Below are 23,919 nucleotides of genomic sequence, written 5' to 3'. Positions count from 1 at the left end.
ATCTTTCTTTTGCTTACCATGCCACCCCAGTTTAGACACAGCCATATGCAAATCAGTCTTGACCCTGTGCCTCATGGGAACAATCCAGACCGAACTGCCAAGCCAGGTCCTCCCTGTACTGGAAACATGCATCCTGAGACCGCTTTCTGGGTATTACCCTTCTTCAGCCAGGCTAGCTTAAATCCAGTGTCACAGTGAGCAAGGGACCCACGTCTGGGCATACACATCCCATTTTGGGAAAAAAGTGCTAGGCAAACAAATGATCGACGGAATGCTGAATAAATCATACATTCACCCACAGTCAAGAGATCTGGGTTAAATCCATTGTTCTTTTGCTCACCATGCCACCCCAGTTGGGACTCAGCCATATCCAAATCGGCCTTGACCATGTGCCTCATGGGAACAGTCCAGACCGAACTGCCAAGCCAGGTCATCCCTGGACCGGAACCGAGCATCCTGGGACCAGTTTCTGGGAATTACCCATCATAATTTGTGATTCTTAAGTCAAGCGGGCTTTTGAATTCTTATCCACCAGTGATGTTATCCTATTGGATGCTTGCCGCTCTTTTATTTGCCAGGCTAGGAATGTCCCAGACAATTCACTTTCTTCATATATTTTTTGAATATAAGCAGAATTAGCCAAACCACCAATATTATAATATTATCGTCCATCCTTTTTACGAGCATGCACAAAAGCCAATTTATTTTTTGAGCTCCTATTTCTGATGTATTGTTCATTTGCCTGATGGACCCCCAATTCTAATTGCAACCTCTCTATCTTTTGGGCACACTTGATTTGATTTGATTTGTCAATTTATAAAGTGCGCGAATGCCCGAAGGCGTCTTGGCGCTATGGCAGACCCTCGACTCTCGAGAATGGTAGCTAGAGCTGTGCAGAGAACAACCCGGTTTTAACTTCCTTTCTGAAGGATTCCAAGGATGGGCTTATTTTTATAGCAAAAGGCAGCTGATTCCAGGTTCGTGCTGCATGTACCAGGAAACTTCTTCCACGCCAGCTAGCTCGTCTAATTTTTGGGACCCTGATGAGTTTCAGTTAGCAGGATCTAAGAAGTCTGGTTGGTTCGTATTGTTTTAGATGTGACTTCAGGAATTACGATCCTGTTCCATGAAGTGCCTTGTAGGCCAGGCACAATGATTTGAATTGCACCCTTTTTGCGATTGGCAGCCAATGCAGTGTTTTTAGTTTGTGGCTGATTGGCTCAAACTTAGGTATGCTGAGTACTAGCCTGGCTGCTGCGTTCTGCAGGCGTTGTAGTTTGGCTAAGATCTTTGTCCTAGCTCCAGCATATATGCCATTCCCGTAGTCCAGTCTTGACAAGGCCAAAGCTGTCACTACTGTCTTACGCGAATCCTGTGGTAGGTAAGGCAATATCTTCTTTATCATTTTTAAGATGAACCAGAATGTTGATGCCAGCTTGCTGGCTTGGGCGTCAAAAGAAAGATTGGTGTCTAGAGTAATGCCCAGATTCTTCACTTTTTCTGATGAATCTGGGCATCTACCCAGATGATTGGGCCACCAAGTGGGGGACCAGATATTTGTGTCACCCCATAGTATCATCACCTCACTATTGTCCCCGTTAAGCTTTAGGCAATTCTTTTTCATCCATTGGCTGACCTGTATCATACTTAGTTGAAATTTTTCTGCTGTGTCCTTCACATCCTTGCTGATAGACACCACGATTTGGGTATCGTCAGCATAGGATATTGGGGTGAAGCCACAGTCCCTTATAATTTCTGCAGGAGGGGCCACATATAAGTTAAAAAGGGTGTGGCTCAGAGAGGACCCCTGCGGGACCCCGCATGGTGAGTTGAATGGTTTAGATTTAGCTCCTCCTAAATCTACCGAGAAGGTTCTGTTCTCTAAGTAGGAAGCGATGAGGGTACATGCTGAATCATGTATTTCTGCTGCTCTCAAACGAGTTAGGAGAATCTCGTGGCTGACTGTGTCGAAGGCCGCCGATAGGTCAAGTAGCACCAAGGCGGCCTTCGCTCCATTGTCCAACACTTTCCTAAGTTCTTCCACTGCTGTGAGTAGAGCAGTCTCCGTTCCGTGTCCCTCGCGAAAACAGAACTGAGAAGGGTCCAGCCAGTTACCATCCATCAGGTAGCGGGATAACTGTTTGTTTAAAAGTTTCTCGAAAATTTTCGCGGCGAAAGGAATCCTAGCTATTGGTCTATAATTGCTTGGTTCTTCACAATCTAGATTTTTTTTTTCAATAGAGGCCTAATCGATATCCTTTTCCAGTCATCTGGAAAGGTGTTAGTTCCAAGAATTTGAGCAAATAGTTTTTCTAGTACCAGGCTCAGCTGTCCTGGGCAGATTTGCATTACTTTTGGAGGGCAAGGATCCATTGGGCTGCCTGAATTAGTAGTGAGCAGTTCTTTCTGGATTTAATCTGCTGTCGGAGGGATGAAATGGAACAATATGGGTTGAACTGATTGTTCCACTAGATTTATTGGGTGTAAGGTAGCCTGATCTACCATATATGTGTTATGGCTTTTAAAAGAGTCATGGACTGAAGATACTTTGTGAACAAAGAATTCACCTAGTGTGTTGCAAAAGTCTGACGACATTTCTTCTGAGCTGCTGTTTTCAATTTTTGATATTTCTTTTACAGTAGCAAAGAGAGCTTTACTAGAGTTTTTTGACTCGTTAATTTTCTGAACAAAGTATTTGCTTTTTTCCGTTGTTATTAATTTTTCATAACTGGCTGGAGCTGCTTTATATTCCTGTCTAAGCTGGGTGTCATAGTTGGTTCTCCACTTTTTCTCTGCTCTTCTACACGTCTGTTTTTGTGCCTTCAATGCTTCTGAGAACCATGGTTGTGAGGGGTCTTTCTTTTGAAAGTGACTCTCTTTTGTGGGACTGTGAGTTGAACTGCAGCATCCAACCACTCATTACATTGTTTACAGGCTATATTGCTGTCTACATCAAGAACTGGGTATGATGAGCGGAGAGTGTCAATAAGAGCCTGGGGATTGACTTTTGACCAGTCAGGATATGTGGTTTTCTTAAGAGTTTCAGCGGGCCTCCCCGTATCTTCTTTAATTTCTAATAAGAAGGAGACCATCTTGTGGTCTGACCATGGGACCAGGAGAGTGTCAATTTTATTTAGGCTCTGACATGCGATGTCTTATATTCCCTCGAATGGTTGCCTTAAAGGTTTCCCAGACACTCTCTACTTTAGCTGTAGCTCTATTTAATTGGAAAAAACATTTTATTTCATTATGATCTACAGTGCATCATCCTTTGTCATCGAGATAATTGTATTGAAGACCCATCTTGAACATGTCTTAACGTTTATTGAGCACTGTTACCTCCATTCTAATCAGTGCATGGTCGGTAAAGCCATTCTGAATGTGCATATGGTTGTTTTATATTTAGCATAGAAGCATGAATATTCTCTCTTTTCTGGGTGACGATCCCGCCAGATGTCAATGAAATCCAGTTTTTGCATGCATCCACCAGAACGTTGGCTGTTCAGGGCTTATTTTCCTTACGGGTCTCAGAGGAAGAATCCATTTGCGGATTTTGCAAGAAATTAAAATCACCACCTATTATTACACCCCTGGGATCTGTATGAGAGCATGACAAAGATTTAGTAATGGTACTGGATTGTCGTCTATAGATGCATATATTGAAGGTACTGTTGATCTGCTGATTCATTGACCCACTAATCAAACTCCATCTCCTTTCTTTATCTGTTTAAAATGAGGTAATTTGGAAGCAAAATGATTCATTGATGAAGATTTTGACCCCCCACCCTATGGGCTGCAGACCACTCATCCAGTGACTGAACATTCAGGGTGTGGATCCGTTTTTTTGCGTATAGTGCATTTCCTGAATTAACACAATATCAGGGGTATTGCCTCATATCCATTCATCTATGGTTTGGGCTTTAATCTTATTATTTAGCCCATTCACATTCAAGGAAACAATACAGAAGGAATCTTTACCCATCTAAATAATATATATAGCTACAAATCATCACACCATCTAAACAGATATTTTTTAAAGTGCACTGAGCATTCACTGTGGAGCTTCCACTATGGTTTGAACTTAAAAACACAGCTACCTCATTATCTTTTCTCAAAAAACTAACCCATGAAATATCGCCCCATCCAGAAGCCAGTAAAGTAAAGTGCAAAAAAGAACATTTGAAATAAGTATCATATATCTACAGTTTTAGAAAAAATGATCCTACTTACCTATCGAATTAGATAATCGATTTTTAAGTGCAAAGTGAGACTGTTTTTGTAGCCCAATATTAAAGTATCTATGCAAGATAAAGTGTAAAGTACAAGATTGGAATTCAGAGTACATGCATCATAATGCACGTGTGAAACATATGATATAAAGTGCCTATTATATTTTGAACAGAACCCTAAAACCAACATACTACTTATGATTGCAACCCAACTCATAAATAACATCTCCACAATTAAATACGCAATTGTATACTATCGCTTTTCTGCATATTCCCATGAGCAGTGAAACTCAGAGATACAATATATTTAAAGTGCTTGCGCAGACTAAGGCAAGCTAAGAAAATCCACCATTTAGACCTATTGGTCTCCACCATCGGTTCACTCACGGAACCACTGTCTAAATATATGGATGTAATCCTAGCCCCTTTAGTGACCAATTTACCAGCCTATGTGAGGGACACCGGCCACCTTATAAGTAAAATCGAAGGGATCAACTTTAATCCAGATAATGATGTATTGGTCTCGATGGATATCGAGCTGCTATACTCAAATATCCCCCAAAAGGGAGCATTGGAAACAGTGAAAGGTGCACTTGAAATGAGTTACAATCAAGTTGATAACCTGTTTATCTTAGAGTGCCTTGTGGTAGTGTCACAAGAAAACTATTTATAATTTGACAAAACCATCTATAAACAAACCTTGGTTATTAGCATGGGTGCTGCTTGTGCCCCGAATGTGGCAATATTTATATGGGTGCCTTTGAAAATAGAATTATTTTTTACGAGATTGCTCCGTTTTTTAAAACATCTCACATTGGCACCGATTTATTGACAACATTTTCTTTATTTGGAGCAGGCCCGAAAAACTACTCACTGAATTCATTTTATGGATTAATTTATGTGACCCTCATGTAAAATTTGCCCTAATTTCAGCAAGGATAAGATAGAATTCTTAGACATCTGGATTCAGGTGGTGGATACCTACATTGAGGTTTCACTTTATACAAAACCCACTGTGCAAAATACGCTTTTGCAATATCAGAGCTACCATCCTCGCATTCAAAAGGACAGTATATCTTTCAGTCAATTCCTGGGTCTCCACAGGAATTGTGCTTGTATAAATAATTTTGATCTTCACGCTGAACAACTTAAAATGAAACTTCTTAACAGAGGATATCAACACAGAATTATCAAAGAATCCTACAAAAGGGCTAAATACTATAATCCAGATACTCTTCTCCAAACTAAACCTAAGGACAATCAGAACAACCTGGTTTGTGTCACTAGGCACTCCAACTTTAATAATAAGTTACGCAAGGCGATTCATTCTTCATTGCACATTCTTAATTCAGGATATCAGACCAGTATTCTCCATAAGCCTCTCTTCGCATTTCGCAGGAACAAAAACTTAAGGAACTCTATGGTCAAATCTACAGTACCAGATAAAAAAGAAACTGTTCAACGTTCGATTACTGGAATGAACCCCATCCTAGGCACCCACAAATGTGGTAGCTGCCATGCTTGCAGCTTTGCCAAAGTCTCCTCTTGTTTGGAATGGGGTATGAAGAAATTTCTATTTAAGGAAATAATGAACTGCAGGACAACCAATGTGGTTTACTTTATCCTTTGCCCGTGTGGTAAAGGATATGTTGGAGAAACCAGTAGAGAAATGCGGGTGAGATTCAGCAAACATAAATCTGCTATTAACAACAAATGCATTGGAGCCCCTTTGGTTAGACATTGGTTGGAGAAACAATACTACATCAATGATCTTCAATGGATCATACTGGAACGTGTCCATACCCCCAAAGATGGTAACACCGAGGCCTTGAGAAAAGGGAGGTCTTTTGGATGTACACTTTACAGATGGGCGCAACTGGTCTCAATGAATTTCTCCCATGGGAGTATGCAATTACTTGAACCTACCTTATTACTCTCATTACTATGTTCTGGAGTGATCATTACCTTGATTACTGAGAACCTGCTGAACTCAGGCTTATTCTGTTTAGATCTGGCGTATTGCTCTTATTACTATTTCCTGAAGTTATCATCATCCGGATTATTCATAACCTGTTGAACTTGGATTTATTCACTCCAGACCCAGCTGAACGTGGGCTATCTCGGCTTTCCGTTTGTAGTAATATAAGTCCTACCTAGTAATATTAATCTCCCTGCGTGCTCCAATATATGGACTTGTGTAATATTAGCGGATATAAGGTGACTTACATCAAGATCCTTCTATTATGACATTTGATGACTTTTTACCAGGCTATTACATTATTATGAAATAGATTATTTGTTTGCCTGAATACCTTGAGAACTTTTAGAGTTATGTGGCTTTTATCAGCGTTCTAGGTCAGGATTTGTATTAAATTTTTGTGTTATTTGTGTTTATTTTGTCCATTTCAATATGGCTCCCATTTTTATCGTCAACATATGCGCTGACGTCTTCGTGGCTCTTCTAGTCCATTACAATATGGCTCCCATTTTTGATCATCTATGTACCCGCTGATGTCTTCGTGGCTCCTTTTTGTTGTGAGTAGGTGGTCAGACCCAAAATGGTGATATAGCTTCTTGCGCTTTCTGTTATCGGGCTATGCTTTTCACTCACAGGTGATTCGGATTAGTATGTTTTTTTGAGTAGGGGTCCCAGGGGATATAAGATGGAACCTTAGGTCTCTACTTACGCTTGCCCGGATAACCCACGAACGAGCTCGATGGAGGTCTCCTAATTTCAGAGGGATCTCTGTCCCATTCTTGTAAGTACCCTGTAACCTGGACTCGTTTTAAGATAAGATTATCTTGATATCCTTCTTGAGAACCCGGTATGGGTTGTCAGTTTATGCCATCTAGGCGATATTATTTACTCCTACAGCTAGTGGGTCTCCGTATATTTGGCCTTTTGGAACGCTAACTTGAATATGGATATATCCCTCGAATTACTTATAACTGGGTGATATTTGGTGAGTAGCCATGACGCTGTAACACCTTGTTCCACTTTATTTATAGTATGCTCTGTAACATTCGAGTAGGGGGCAACATGTGGTATATTGTTTTGACACTGCTACGTGAGGCTCTATTAATTGTAAGCTCTTTAACAATCTAATTTGGGGTTACATGCAGCATTTTGTTTAGAGCTGCAATGTGATGCTTCATTCCATAATCTAAGAGCATTTTTATCGGTTTCCTGGGGTCATTTATGTATCTACTTTAATAATATTTGTTCAGTTCCTTCAATCCCGCTGAGGAGGTTCTACGGTTGTATCACAGATCATTATTTATCTGTAAAATCCAAATACTGACCTGTATTCATATGTATGACCCACGCGATCGTTCTCAAATCTGTAAGCGTGAGCGTATTTAGTATCTTTTGGACTTTAGAATATCGGGTATTCGCTGGGTTGAGTGACTTATTTGTGTTTATTTTGTTTTCACTCAGCTATTATTTGAGGTTTAGAAAAAGACAAGTGTCTAGTAATAGCTACGTTATGACCATTTTACAAAAACATTCTAAATCATAAAACATATTACATCACATTAGACATTTTAAAAAACAAACATGAGAGTAAAAAGAAAATACATCCAATACATCCGTATTTTTCAATCAATGCTATTCAGCTGGCTAAATTATTGGTCCTGGACCTTTTTAAATGTCATTATCAGGTATCTATGAGTGCACAGGGAAGAAATTTTTTTATTTATTAGAACCAAGTTTTTTTTCCGAAAGGGGATTATTCCTTATTTCACAGGCTGGAATTTCATTCTTCATTCCTCTATGCTTTAATCATGTACTGACGCGTTTCAAAACCTGGGCGTTAAGTTCCAGGATTCTCGTCAGGGCTTTTCAATTGTGACAGCCTTGGTTTATTCTGTAAGGGATGTGTAATACAACTGTTAACATCTATTTACCGAGCCCCTTTTCTTTAGTTTCCCGTTTTATTACCAATTATACCTGAGAAACAATAGCCGTCTTCTCATCCAGGGCCATATTATCAAGAAAGGGAGATACATTATTGCTGCTTTTATTGGCAGGAAACTGCCGCTAAAGCGGCGATAATGGGCTTGATAATATGCCCTTTTGAATTCCCATAAAAGCCCAGGTTCTGGTGTTAACCTGGGCTTCTATGGGAATACACAAGGGCATATTATCAAGCCCATTATCGCCGCTTTAGCTGCAGTTTCCTGCCGATAAAAGCGGCGATAATGTATCGCCCTATCTTGATAATATGGCCACAAGTTTTTAGATGACCGCACAGTCGGCTTTCTCTTAGTTAAAGGATTTTTAGTTTCTGTTGAAAAACTGAAAACGCCTGTCAAGAATGTCGATTTGATTGCCTTATTTAAAACATCTTTTATCTCTTTTTTTGGCTGTTTCCTACCTTTATGCCTCTTCTTTATCTTTTTGCTGCTTTTCACGGCACATTGCTGGGGTCACGTACTACAAAACTTGTGAATTTATTTTGTGTTATAAGTGTCTTTGCATGGACCTAAATTCTCTACTTCAATAAATATATATTTTTATTTATGGACCTGTTATTGCGGCATTCTCTTGTCGGGCCGCTCGTATCTTTATTTTATTCCGTGACATCGGTGATTTTCTGAGAAAGAATAAAGCTTGTTTATTACATGTTGACTTACAACATTGTATCATTATTGACGATTGCAAGGCTTTAAGCGCGTACCTTTGTTTTCAGAGTAGACGATTGTCTCCGCTCTGTTTTCTCACATTTACGTTGTTTTACTTGCGCTTACTGGAATAAAGTTGATAAATGCAGTTATCTATTTTGGCCTCGGTTTTGTGTCATTATTTTGTCAAAGTTCAAATTACGCTTACCTCGTTAAGCTATGAGGTTTGTGGCGCCTTCACAGTTGCCTTTCTGAACGGCAGACATTTTTCTTCACGACTTCTGTTAGTGTTGTTTTAGCAGGGATTCTGGGTGAAATGGTTTCATGTCTCATAGCCAATTAGACAACATTCATTCCTTCAACAGAATAGGACACACCGTCTCCCAACCACCCCTAAGTACTCTAAGTGCCATGACTTTGCACCTGTAGTTGTGTTCCACTGGTTGGCGTAAGGACATTGGGACCTTTCAGCTCCTGGCCACTCCTACCGTGGTATTATAAAGAAAGGGGCCCCGAACCAAACTTAAAACCCCTAAAAAATCCCTACACCCCCTACCCCATATATCCTCCTAGGACCTACGGACATCAACATTTACCAAAGTTCCAACCCGTAACGATCTTTACAGTGAGCAAGACATCTGCTGCAAAAGTCCCTACATCATCAAATATGTGAATTTTGCTATTCGTTAGAACTTTCAGCTAGGACTGCTTTACAATAGTTGTGTGTCCACCTTTTGTTTTGAAAGAGTCAAACATCTGCACAAAATCTCTTCTTCTTTTTGCAGGTAATGCCGTCATATCTGAGAAAATCTTACGTTTGCGTCATGAAACATCTCATTTCAATAGCTTTAGTCAATATTTCCTTGTGTACTCTACTTGCGCCACTCCATACAATTGACCAGAATTGTTCGAGGATACTTTGCATTAGTGAAGCACTGAGAGGGCTCCCTGTGTGCCCTTGTGATCGGTAAGTCCCCTGTTAATTCAGGGAAACCATCTATCAGTAAGGTGTCCACCAAATTCTGCACTTGGGGGCCTTCAACTGATTCTGGAACTTCTACCAAGCGGAGATTACAACATCTATTAAAGTTCTCCAAATCTTGGTGCTTTCTCTGAGGAGCTTTTCTGTCATTTCCTCTGGTAGGAGGTAGGCTTATTTGGAGGAACTGCGTTAACACCGAGAGCCTTGTGCTTTAGTGTATGGATACTGTTTCTATCACGGCGGCCTCCACAGGCAGCAATTGGCTCCCACCCTTGCAGGTCACCCCTTTTGTAGATAGTATCAGCTCCAAATCTTAACCAATGAACAGAGGTCTAAACAAGGGGAATCATTTAACCATTAAACACCCACCACACCTCTTTAATATACCCTCTATGCCAAACAAAGAGGGGCAAGGTGGGGGCAGCACTGAGAGAATGTAGCGGTAAAGAAATACAGAAATAAGCTCCCAGTATACTGCTCACTGGTCTCATATGTCCGTGTCAGTTCAAATTTAGAGACAATAGTTTCAAGAAACAACATCTCTCCACATCTCCAGTAACACCTATATATCGGCTCAGAATCCTGGAGCTCCAGGTCTTGTTAATATATGCTTCAGATGCAGAAGAACTTCCAAACCACAAACGCCCCTCAAAACCTCTTGCCGTCTCTCACAGCCTGTTGCCGCTGGCTGAAGACTGCGATCGCTACAGAAAATCCAAATACTCGGGCAAGAACGCAATAAACTCAGAATTCAGCATCTCAGCGCCACTTTTCACTGCTTACTGCAATTGAGACTGTTTCGAAATCCAAACGCCAGGGTAGGAACAAAAACGCCAGGATAGGAATTAAAACAAAGAACTCATCATTCAGCATCTCAGCATCTACGCATCCTGCTGCGTCGGCCATGGAGCTGCAGTGAGCCTTCATTACAGGGGCGTGGCCAGGCCTGGGGCACTAGCGGGGACACTCGTGGGAAGAGTCCACCGCTACCCAGAAGCATTATTACTCTTAAAAAAAGAATTTGAAATAGAAAAATCAAAATTCTCATGTTTTGTGCAATTTTCACATAGAAAGTCTCTATATATAATACATGTATGGATTTACTTCCTAACTTCCATTGGTGTCAGGGATTGGATTCTTTGCATACCAATCATCTTACTAGTGGAATAACTTGTAATTTACTCTTCAGCAGCCATTTTGGTTTTATGGGTATACTCTGTCTCCTGATAAATTATTGGAATGCCCCTTGTTTCACACAGCATTAAGGAAGACAGCAGCAGCATTATACCTTTGTAGCCAATGCACTACCTTGCTATCTCCCTTTCCCTCAACACAGAACCATAGTTTTGGTTACTGCCCTTCAATTGGGTAAAATAATAGTAAATTTGCCCCTCAGTGTGTTATAATGCATTTCAGTTTTATGGCCTAGTCTTACCAGTCATAAAACAAATTTTCTCTCACGAAAGCCCCTCAACTATGTATGAAATAGTTAAATACGAACATTGGGTTTGCCTAAGACGAACCGCATATCAAAAGTGTTAAGCCAATCGTAAAGAAAAAAATCATCTATTAGTGACAAAAGGCAACTATGGCCGGGGTGCTCTAAAGGTATATGACACCTACCCACGAAAGTGTCAATCAGTCCTAGGGTTCAGCCGAACCCAGGGCATACATATATATACAAAACACCTGAGCACACCAATATCATGAATTCCAAAAAGTAAATTGAATGTGTAATTATTTCTCCGAATACTCCAATGACGTCTCAGCATACTGTATGTTATAAATCCATACTGTCTTGGAACAACAATTCAATTAGTCCAAACAAATCTTCATGGATTGGGATCTGTGTTTAATTTCCACAATTCACAAACGATAAGCAGCAGCCGATGCGCGTTTCGCCCACAGGGCTTTCTCAAGGCTTGTTTGTTATTTTTTCCAAAGAAATATAGTTGTAAATATTCTCTAGGACAGCACTTCTCAATGAAGGACGGGTAATAGCCCAAATGTTTGGCAACACAGTAGTAGAATGCCCCAGAGACTCCAACTTCCTCTTTTTGTCTGGAGGACTCCTCCTATTCCTTTATCCATCTCCTGGTCAGTTTAATTTGGATTGCATAGTGAAATGATCACGCTCTTTGTCTGCAATTCCTGCTGCGTATATATATATATATATATATATATATATATATATCAATCAATTAGTACATTTATAGAGCGCACTACTCACCCGTGAGGGTCTCAAGGCCCTGGGGGGGGGGCTGCTGCTCGAATAGTCAGGTCTTGAAGGTGAGATGGTCATGGGTCAGTCATAGGTGTGCGGGGAGGGAGTTCCATGTTTTGGCTGCCACGTAGGAGAACGATCTTCCTCCGGTCGTGGTTCTGCGTGTCAGTGGGATGGTGGCGAGGGCGAGGCTGGCGGAGCGGAGCTGGCGGGTGGGGGTGTGGAACGAGAGGCGGCTGTTGAGGTATTTGGGGCCGATGTCGTGGAGCGCTTTGTGTGCGTGGGTGAGGAGCCTGAACGTGATCCTCTTGCTGATGGGGAGCCAGTGCAGGTTTCTCAAGTGGGTAGATATGTGGCTGTGGCAAGGTATGTTGAGGATGAGTCGTGCGGAGGTGCTCTGTATGCGTTGAAGTCGTTTCTGAAGTTTGGCAGTGGTTCCTGCGTATAGGGCGTTTCCGTAGTCCAGTTGGCTGGTGACGAGGGCCTGGGGGACGGTCTTTCTGGTTTCTGTGGAGATCCACCTGAAGATTTTTCGGAGCATGCGCAGGGTGTTGAAGCAAGAGGATGAGACAGTGTTGACTTGCTTGGTCATTTTGAGGGAGGAGTCCAGGATGAATCCCAGGTTGCGTGCGTGGTCCGTGGGGGTCAGTGTGGCGCCCAGCCACCAGGAGTCGTCCCAGGCAGATGGGGACTGTCCGAGGATGAGAACTTACGTTTTGTCTGAGTTCAGCTTCAGGCGACTGAGCCTCATCCATTCTGAGACGTCTTTCATTCCTTCCTGGAGGTTGGTTTTGGCGGTGGCTGGGTCTTTGGTGAGGGAGAGTATCAGCTGGGTGTCATCTGCGTAGGAGATGATGTTGATGTTGTGTTTGCGTGCGATGGCGGCGAGGGGGCTCATGTAGATATTGAAGAGGATATTGTCGGTGGCTGCGATGAGGGTGGTCTCGATGCTGTGGTTGGCTCAAAATCTGGACTGGGACGGGTCGAGCGAGTTGTTTGCCTCGAGGAATGCTGTCATCTGTTTTATTGCCGGTCTTCTCGATGACTTTAGCCGGGAAGAGCAGAAGAGAGATGGGGCTGAATTTCTTGAGGTCTTTGGGGTCAGCTGTGGGTTTCTTCAGAAGGGCGTTGATTTCTGTGTGCTTCCAGCTCTCAGGGAAGGTGGCTGATGTGAAGGAGGTGTATATGATGTTCCGGAGGTGGGGTGCGATGATGATGTCGGCTTTGTTGAAGAAATGGTGGGGGCATTGTCAGAGGGGGATCCAGAGTGGATGGTGTTCATGACGTGGGTGGTGTCTTCAGTGCTGATGGGGGTCCAGGCGCTGAGGGTGGTGGTGGGGGTCGTTGGTTCGGTGACTGGAGGCGGGGTCTGGGGTTCGAAGCTGTTGTGTATGTCTGTGATCTTACGGTGGGAGTACGTGGCGAGGGAGTTGCAGAGGTCTTGTGACAATGTGATGTCGTTGTTGCTGGCGCTGGGGTTGAAGAGCTCTTTGACGATGCTGAAGAGTTCCTTGCTGTTGTGGGTGTTGCTGTCGAGCCGTTCTTTGTACAATGACCTTTTGCTGGTGGGGATCAGCTGGGGGGGTTCGCCAGTGGCGTTCTTGAGGGCTGTCATGTTTTCTGTAGTCCGTTCGTGGTGCCAGGTTTTTTCGAGGGTTTGGCAGGATTTCTTTGATTCTTTGAGGGCGTCTGTGAACCATGAGGTTTTTCCTGTTGCCGGTCGTGCCTGGGGGGTTCTTTAGTGGGGTGAGGTCATTGGCGCAGATGGTGATCCACTGTGCGAAGTAGTGGGCTGCGTCGTTGGTGTCGGCGGTGTTGGCTGGCGGGTTCTGGCTCAGTGATGAGAAGAGCTGGGCTGTGGTGATTTTGCTCCAGCATCTGCGGGGGATTTGTTGCGTACGGTGGTGGGATGTATTCTTTTTGAATGTGAAGTGGAGGCATCTGTGGTCGGTCCAGTGTAGTCCGGTGGAGTGGCTGACGGAGACGTGGTTGCTGGTGGAGAAGATGTGGTCGATCGTGTGGCCAGCGAGGTGGGTGGGGGTGTTCACCAGTTGCTTGAGTCCGAGGTTGTCAAGGTTGTCGAGCAGGGTGGTGGTGTTGTTGTCGCTGTTTTTCTCCAGGTGGAAGTTCAGGTCCCCAAGGAGGATGTATTCTGGTGAGGCTAGGGCGTGCGGGCTGATGAAGTCGGCGATGGTTTCGCTGAATTGTATGCATGGGCCCGGGGTCTGTAGATGAGCGTTCCTCTAAGGGTGGTCTTGGGGTCAGTGTGAATCTGGAAGTGTAGGTGTTCTGCGGCGGAGAGTGTGTCTTCGCTGTTGGTCGTGATTTTGATGGTGTTCCTGTAGACGATGGCGATTCCTCCTCCGGTTTGGTTGACGCGGTCCTTCCGGGTGATCTTGTAGCCGTCCGGGATGGCTATGGTGATGTCGGGGGCTGAAGAGGCATTCATCCAGGTTTCCGTGAGAAGGGCGACGTCTGGTGCTGTTGTGTCGAGGAGGTCCCACAGTTCGATGGCGTGCTTGTGGACGGAGCGGGTGTTGAGGAGGATGCACTTGAGGTGGTTGTTGTTGTAAGGTTCGGAGGTTGGTAGGCAGGTTCGGAGGCAGGTGTATTTGCAGGCTTGGCTGGTAAACGGTCCGTGGGAGCGCTTCGGGCTGGCTCGGTAGCAGGTGGGTGGTCGTCCGGTGTTGAGTGCGTTGAGGGCGGCGCTGTCGTATCTCAGTCGGGTAGCCAGTGATTTTGGCGTTGACTCATCACAGGAAAGTAGCATCCAATCAACTCAGGGTGTAATTCATCTGACTAGTGTTCAACCACAGCCGCAACGACAACCACAGGTGCAACAAGGAGAGGCGCAAGGAGAGGCGCAAGGAGAGGCGCAAGGAGAGGTGCAAGGTGTGGAGCAAGGTGTGGCGCAAGGTGTGGCGCAAGGTGTGGCGCAAGGTGTGGCGCAAGTAGTGGCGCAAGGAGTGGCGCAAGTAGAGGCGCAAGTAGTAGATCCACATGGAGATGCTCATGGAGAGGCGCAAGTAGAGGCACATGGAGAGGCGCATGGAGAGGCACAACTACCCACAATGCTTGTTCCTCCAGAAGTAGGGTGATTCAAGCAGAGGTATCATCAGAGCATGCCACTCCTCCTAATGATCCATTGTCTTTCAGATCTCCAGCAAGAAAAAGGTCAAGGAGGGCTAGTACAAGTTCTTTTTCAAACCCCCTTCCTTCTGATGATCTAGATCTTGATTGGAACCCACCAATGCAGTCTGAGAGAGAGCCACGCCATGAGCCGACAAAGGTAGCTAAGCCTAAAAGGAAGGTTCCCGCAAGGCTTTCACTTATGGGTGATGACGATGAACAAGAAGTAGAAGTGGTGTATTCTGCTGCTGATGAACATTCTGACGATGACGACCCAGTCGTCACAGTCGTCACTCCAACCCCAGCGAGCATGCAGCAGACAGACATTTTTACACTATCCCGAATTGCTGCTGAGCGGGATGTGGGCGGCGTGGCACTGGTACCACCACCAACACAGGTAACTACTACACCAACACGACCTACAGCTGCCATATGTTCTCTTCAGAAGGGCCGGCAGGCACCTCCATCCAGCTCAACCTTTGTTACCTCAAGTAGTAGTGCTGTAAATGTAAGGGCACACCAGAGGCAAATTCGGCCACGCCCATCCTCCATATCATCTGGCATTGAAAGTAGCACCTTCACCACCACCACCAGAAATCTCAACTCCCCAGTTTGGGACTTCTTTAGTATTAGCAAAAAGGCGGAAAACCTAGTTATTTGTTCGATTTGTAAAAATGTAGTTAGTCGAGGTAAGCTTGGTACCAACTATGGTACCGGAGGCCAGAGAGGTCATCTCCAAAAACACCACACTATCCAGTGGGAGCCGCACCTAAGTAACATACGGAAAGCCAAAAGTACAAATCCAAATGTAACCATTGATATTGCATCTGATGATGACGAGGGGCTGATGAACATGCAGGGGGGAGGTGAAGAAGCGACATACATTTTTCTGGTACACACAGTACCCCTGGCAGCAGCACTGTAGTGGTAGCGCCCACACCCTCTACCCCAGCAACATCTATGAGGCACACTAAGAGTCTGGGAGAGACACCAATGCGAAAAAGTACATCAATTAGCCTAACTGGGTTGAAGAGGTCTGGATCCTCATCACATATGAAAACGGTCCAGACCACCATTAAAAGCATGTTTTGATCAGAGGCGCCATTGGAACGCAACCACTCAATGGCACGTCTTTATAATGCAATACTGGCTAAAATGTTAGCACTGGACCTTCTCCCTTTTTCTTTCGTGGAAGGGTGGGTTTTCTAGAATTTGTGGCAACAGTCTGCCCTAAATAAAAGGTTCCTAGCCGGTCCTATTTTGCCAGAGTTGCAGTTCCAGCACTACATCAAGATGTGCTGGAGGTGATTGGCGCAGCTTTGCAGAAAAGACTGCTCACACTAAGCATGAGCGTAAAATCCATTCCGCTCGCGGATTTTGCGGATTTTCGGCAAATTCGCAATCCTGAACTCTCGCAAACTTGCCGAAAATTCGTAAAATCCGTGCGAAGCGGATTTTTTGCTTGGTCGCACTTGCCAATTAGAATACTATACAATTTCGTGGGAGTAAACACTTGCGAACACGTAGATGCGGCGGGCAGCGACGATCTCGCAATTGCGAGATTGCAAAATTTGCAATTTCGCACAAGAAATCCACCAGCAAGCAGCATAAACCTTGAAAATTATGATTTTTATCAGAATAACTCCTCAGGTTGACATTAGCCTGCACTTTTTCTTTGCAAGGAGTCCATTTTGGGGGGGAGGGTGGGAGGAAGGAAGTGCCCCACAGTCTCTAACTTCCTGTTCCTGTCCAGCAGGCTCCTCCCAGTGCTTTCTTCATGTGCTGGTCACTTTGATTTGGATCTTGACCTGGAAGGATTACTTTTTGTGGATGCTGCTCGATATTTGGATTTTTGCAAAACTGAAAGCACTCAGCAGGTGCAAAAGTTCAATCTTATCATTAGTAACCATTCCCTGTAGTGCCTGGAAGGATTACATTTTGTGGATGCTGCTGGATATTTGGATTTTTGCAAAACTGAAAGCACTCAGCAGGTGCAAAAGTTCAATCTTATCATTAGTAACCATTCCCTGTAGTGCTTCCTGAGGGGCCCCTTCAGAGTTCAGTTGCCTACTTGCAACTATTCTATGACCCTGCTCTGACCCTCACAGCAGGCTCAGAGAATAGCTACAAGTAGGCCACAAAGGTCCTGTGAAAAAAAATTGCACTGCAACAGAAAGCAAATTACAGATAAGGAAGCAGGTGCCAGCCAGACTGGAAGTTTAAATTCAGTGACACATTAATCAACCCCAAATTAATTCGTGTCAGTTGAAGCAGGGCAGGTGTGCTTGCTTTTTTTCACCCCCATAATCTACAGTGATAAACCAACCAGAGGGTGGCAGTGATGTACCAGAGGGTGGCATGGGTGTACCAGAGGGTGGCAGTGGTGAAACAGAGGGTGCTGTGAACCTGTGATGATGAACCAGACGTAGAAACAACATAGTCGCGGCCGTTGCGAGCCGACAAGTAAGTTCGCAATTGCGAACTGGTACACAACCCTCGCGAACTGGCAGAAACCCTTGCGATCACAAAAAAACCCCAAAATACGCAAATTCGCGAGAGTTCGCGGATTTTGCGGATTGCGAATCCGTAAATACGCAAGTTCTCGGATTGCCAATTCACAAAATCCGCCCATGCTTAGTTCACACCAGTTGCCAAGTCGTTGATAACATGTGCATCACTGCACACTGGGTCTCTTTTGCGGGGGTTAGAGACAAGATAGCTGCAGGTGGTCACAGTGCCACAATTTTTCATGCTAGTCGGAAACCTGCACAGTAGCCATGTTTGCCATGGAGAAATCCTATACTGCAGTAAACATTTTGGAGGAGTTTAACAGTAAGGTCTTTGAATGGCTGCATCCAAGAAAGTGCATGATTGGTTATGTTTCCACGGATAATGTCAGTAATATAGTTAGGGCCATGTCTGATGGTGGCTATTTCAGAGTGCCGTGTTTGGTGCACAGTATTAACATTGTTGTTCAAGATTTCTTGAAAAAAGAAAACACAGTCAGCAAGTTACTGACCACCTGCCGAAGAATCTGCACACATTTCAGCCATTCTTTTAAGGCCCGGAAGCAGCTGATGATCATTCAACATGTCCGTAGAGTGCCAGTCAGAGGACTCATCCAGGAAGTGGCAACACGTTGGTACTCAACCTACTACATGCTTGAGCGTCTGTTTGGGCAGTACTTGGTAATCAATGAGTATGTCTTTAACGCACAGGGTGCTTCTATGAAAACATGAGGCTAGAGGTGGAGGAGTGGGACCTAGTTAAAAGCCTGACAGAAATGCTTCGTCCTTTTGAGGTCTTGACGCGTGAAGTCAGCAGGTAGGACTGTACTTTGGGCAAAGCTATCCCATTGTTGCGCATACTAGAGCACCAACTGAAGGTGGTGTCTTCAACGTTCCAAGATGATGCTGAGAAGCAAAACGCATATCAGTTGGCGGAGAGCTTATTAACCCGCCTACTTGACAATGCAAGGCTTAAAGGAATACATTGTAAACCACATTAAATTTGTGCCACAATTCTGGATCCACGGTACAAAAAGGCACTTATCAGCAATACATTCATTCCTTTTAATGAAGCAGATGTTTCAAAGTACAAACATTGGCTAGCTCTGTCAGCCACTCTGCTTGGAAAAAGAGCAGCAGGAAATTGAACTAACCGCCTCAAGTACTTTTGAATCAGCAGTCTATCCGACGTCAAAGGTCCATTTCTTTGGCCGAAGGCAGTCACTTTCCCTCAGAGCCGTTACCGACACAAGCAACGGTATCATCATCATCACCTGCACCAGGCCCGTCCATAATATTGTCGGAAGCGTATTGGATAACTCATCAAGGGTTTGCTCGTTCCAGTGATGATGCAAAAGCCACAGATGGAACGCAAAATGGAGCACCCCAGGATGACCTTGAGTGGATGGTGCTGGCCTATCTGGATGATCCAACAGAGGTCGTCATTGATCACAACCCATTGCTGTATTGGTTTGGGAACAGGGGTCAATGGCCACTGATCACCAAGCTGGCTCTAAATTATTTGTTTTGCCCACTTGCAAGCATGTCTTCTGAATGTGTTTTCAGTGCTGCTGGTGCCATTGTAACTTCAAAAATGACCTGCCTCTCGCCCAAAAATGTGGAGAGGTTACCAATGATCAAGATGAATCAGCACTTCATACCACCAGATTACAAAATACGTGAATCCATGCAGGAAGAAGAGGACACTGACTTAGGTGACGGAAGTTCTTCTCTGTTAGCTGACCTACTCCTGTTTCAATTCACAGAGTTTGAGGACGAGCTCTATTTCCCTGACACCTAGGCCTGAAATACTCACTTTCTTTTTTTCGTCCTTATTCACTTTTATTCCTCTGTGTCTTTCTTTGTTTTGCAACTTTTACCACAACAAGACTCTAATCACAACAAATCCATCAGCAGCACTGTCTTCATCTTATTTCCTTATTGAAGGTGCCGCTGTCTTCATTCCTGAAGTTCAAGAGTTCACAACTCAGTCATGCTCCTCTATCCTCCTCCTCCAGACTCCTCCTATCCATTTCCCCCAAGGCAGATGGCTGGATTACGCAGAATCAAGAAACTGTCGCTTCATAGACGAGTCCCCTCAAAAGAAGTAGGAATGGAATTACTGACTATATGCTGACTGTTACTTCTAAAATTGACACGAGTGGCTGCCCTGTGGGAATTCACTTGAAGAATAAGATGCAGGCAAAAAGTGGAACTGGTAATGAATAATGAGATGGCATGCAGTGGACAACACTGGATGTCTGGCTCTGATGAAAGCAATTGCAGTTTTTTTGTTGTGTATGAAATGAATCATATGTGTTCTGTTATTATTTAATCTTTTACACACTAAATGTAACTCAAGTCTACTTTTACCTTGTTTAATTCAAATTGTACTGCTACTGCAGGGGCCACTGCGTTGCATTTTTTTATATGGAAAATGTCCTTGGACTCACTGTGTGTAGATTGTGACTGCATGAACAACATTGAGTTTGCCAATACCATGTAAATGTCATGGTAAATGTCATGGTACTTATAGAGCGCACTGTCACCAGACGGTCACCTTGCGGTGCTGCCTATTCGGCTTCCTGGCGCTGATACTCATACCGCTGTGGAAACCCTCCTGGCTTTCCCTGTGAAGTGTCTACTCCTGGGCACCTCCAGGGTGAAGCCAGGCATCCTTAGCGCTGTTGTGGCCGGTGTGGAGGCTAAGCAAGCTATTGCCCAGAGTTGCAGCGTGGGGCCCGTGATTAGAATAGGCACCGAGGCGAGAATTAACAGGTCCGAAGAAATTGAGCCCGAGACCCCGCCGAGGCGGGAATCGAACCCTGGTCCCTGGCCAGAACTCTGCATCAGGGTCTGCCGCTCTAACCATTGAGCCACACTCCTCCCCTCCATGATGATGATGAGTCTTGATGATCAAAGTTAATATCTTTACAGTCACTCACTGGGATGGATGGATCATCATCGTTGGTTTACGGAAGAACTATGGCCATTTCGTGAGTGGCAAACAGGTAAACAAGTCAACAACAACCACAGCAGAACTACATGTCTGTCTAGTCATGGTATGGAGTGGTCGAGCCAGTATAGTATTGTTATGCCAGAGTCCAGACAGCAGTTCATGTAAAATGGCAGCTATGTGGCTTGCTGCATAAAAATAGATCTGCTTTGTCTGTGTCAAAGAGGTATGCTACATGGAGGTTGGTTCACTCAGTGGTGCCTGCCTTGAACGTCTGCATGGCCCTGGGCTGCTGTGTGCTAAATACTATCCTTGAAAAGGATACTCAAAGTATGCACTTTAGAAATGATGCTTGTATGTAATACTGTCGCCTCTGAAAGTGAAAGTGTTATTTTTACTCTACACACCGTACCTTATATTTTTTCTCCGTGGTGTTTTAATATCCCTTCCTGTTTTTCCATCGACAATTACAGGCCGGCTTTCCTTTTACCCTGTGCGATGGGAAAAACATTAACTCAGGCTTACCCTAGCAATCTGCAATTCCGCATCCGCCAGGCAGACAGTGCACAGTGTGTCTGGTCACCAAGATTGATCGACAGAGCGTCAGATGGAATGGAGGAGTACCGCGAACAAGAGGAGTGGCTGGATGCATGCAACTTCCCAAATTGAACAGGACAACTACAACACAGAGTTACAGTATCCTCTTCACTTCTCCTTATATTTTAAATAATGTTATTGTTGTGAACTTCTATGAGTGCGACTCTGTGTGTTTGCTCCCTGCTTCAAATTCATCCCTACAGCTATTTGATAAGTTTCTTTGCTATTTTGAAATAATTTTTTTAATGTACTAATACGTGTTTATTCTCTCTGAGGGCAGATAGGCAAGTGAAATTGCGTAATTACTGCAGCCCTGTACTGTGAAATTGTTTATTCATAGTTAGTTAGTTGTAGTAACTACTACTTTTCAGTAACCTAACGATCCATTTAGCAAACAACTTCATGCATGCAGTGCACTTCCTTTATGTCCCTTAACAGATTTATAGATATCTTCGTATCCAAAGATATGATGTTCTTCATTTGTTGTTTGTCCATGCTGTGTTGTTTTCCCCCTCTCCACAAAACTATCCCAAAAACCCCCATTCCCAACCAATTTCCTAACCCTAACCCACTTCTCCCGGGCTGTGTGGTTTTCATTGAGGTGTGACAGACTAAATGACAACAAAAATTCCACACACTTGCTAGTGAGGATAAGGTCAAAGCAACAGAAAATCAATGTCAAGGCTTGTGAAGGAATTCGAGGATATATTCTTATTCTTATTCTGCTTGACACACACCCATGAGTATTTGCAAATCAAATCAGAATTTCATGTGTGCCATCGAGTGGATTCATCATCAACAACATCCTCCTACACTTGACGGCTGCTGTGTCCTTCACCTTCAGTACTATTTCTTGTAGTAGCTATACTCCACGCAACTAGTAGTTATATTTTGAATACTTTAGCATTGCTTAGGCTATAATTTATAGGATTGTTCTTGTGTACTGTACTATCTATCCTACTGTTCTAATGCTCCGCTCAGGCCACCCAATGTTTCATTTCCTTTTTTTTCATATGCTGCTACTGCCAGTGTGTACCACTACTACTACCACCACAACGATGACATTTCATCCGTCCAGGATTACATAGCCAACCTTAATCGCCATTTGCCAAGCAGCCAGCCCTGTGCCTAGCCCTATTCTCAAACACGAATCACAGGTAAGATAAGCATTTTGGGGAAGGAAGAATAATGGAGTAGGAGGAAAGAAGAGACTGACGGTAGTACTAGTAAAGTATTAGGACAATTGAATTCACTAACTCTGTTAGTGTCACTTTTGTACTAATGTGCACGATTAGACAATTTGAATCAACCAGCCAGTTAAGTTTCAGGAAAACAAACGTACAGTTAACCCCCCTGCCTCCCCCACAAAACAGTAAAAAACACGTATGCTATGTTTAAGTTGAAATAAATAAATATTTGAGCCATAACAAAAATAAACTATCCCACAAGAAGACCCGACCCACACCCCTCACTAACCCCAACCAATGTCCATGAAACCAGTCCCCAAAAGTCCAAAAACCCCAGCACCCAATTCCCACCCCCCAAAAAGTCTTTAAAAAAGGGGCAAGGGACAGTCTCTCTACTTCCGCTGGCAGTGTCCTTTGGCCAGGTGGTCACGCTGCTCTCTCCGTAGGTCCTTGCTCCTGCTCAAGGCAGGACACTCGCAGGGTCAATCGGTGCACACGAGTCTTGCACTTGCAGGTACTGTCGGTGGCAGCTGTTGTTTTTGCTGCTCGGCGTTGGCGGGTGGCTGCCGGACCACGGCTCCGTACCGCTGGAGGTTTGCGCTGACTGTATGACCCAGGGGCAGCGGAGGAGGATGCAGCTGTTGTGGATGTTGTTAACTGCGACTGCAAGTCATCCTCCTCCTCCTGGGCCACCAGCCGCCGATTTTCGGGGACAATTGCCTCCAGCTTCCGTTGCTGGGCCGTATAGCCAACTCCTTCCTTGTTAGTATAGAAGGAGTATCTACATGACGAAAGAAAAACATACTGTAACCAATGCTCTTTAAGATTAACACAAAATAATTCAGCAGAAAGTTGTGTCACAGTAGCACTAGCAACTTGCAAGCACAGTACATAACATTTGTGGCACGTATCTATCTAACCTCACTATTCATCGCCCTCTGCTCTAACATTAGTGAGAGTTTGAGGAATTCTACTAGCACTATATGGACTCACTACATTAGACTCAGACAGTACACCAGTCTTCTTCTTCTCTCTTGTTTAGCGAAATTGGTACGTAAACTTGTGGAAGCTGGTATAATGCCAGTGCAGTCAGCTTGCACCCGAGAAAAACTGATGCAAGCCATGATGACACAGACTTGCGTTACTGTTACCAGTCCAGTACATGCAGGTGGTGAAGCTCTTACTTTTCTATTATGGGTGGCAATGGCCATACTTTGTTACAAGGGCTACTGCTTAATTAATTTAACTTTCACCCTGCCCTGCCCCTGACTACTACAAAAGGAAAATGAAGAAGATAAATATTATGATCATCTATCCCTTCACAGGATATTTGCTTACATATGGGATGACTTTAGGTGCTTTGTTTTTGATTGAGAGAACACCAATAGGCCACACAAGAAGGACAGAGTTGTAAAAAAATTATTAACAGAGGTAGTGAGTGGTCCCAGTGTTTGCCGGAGGAAGGCACTTTGTGAGTTGTGA

This window comes from Lissotriton helveticus, chromosome 10 (assembly GCF_964261635.1).
Source record: "Lissotriton helveticus chromosome 10, aLisHel1.1, whole genome shotgun sequence".
Lineage (NCBI taxonomy): Eukaryota > Metazoa > Chordata > Amphibia > Caudata > Salamandridae > Lissotriton > Lissotriton helveticus.
This window is presented reverse-complemented; position numbering follows the sequence as displayed.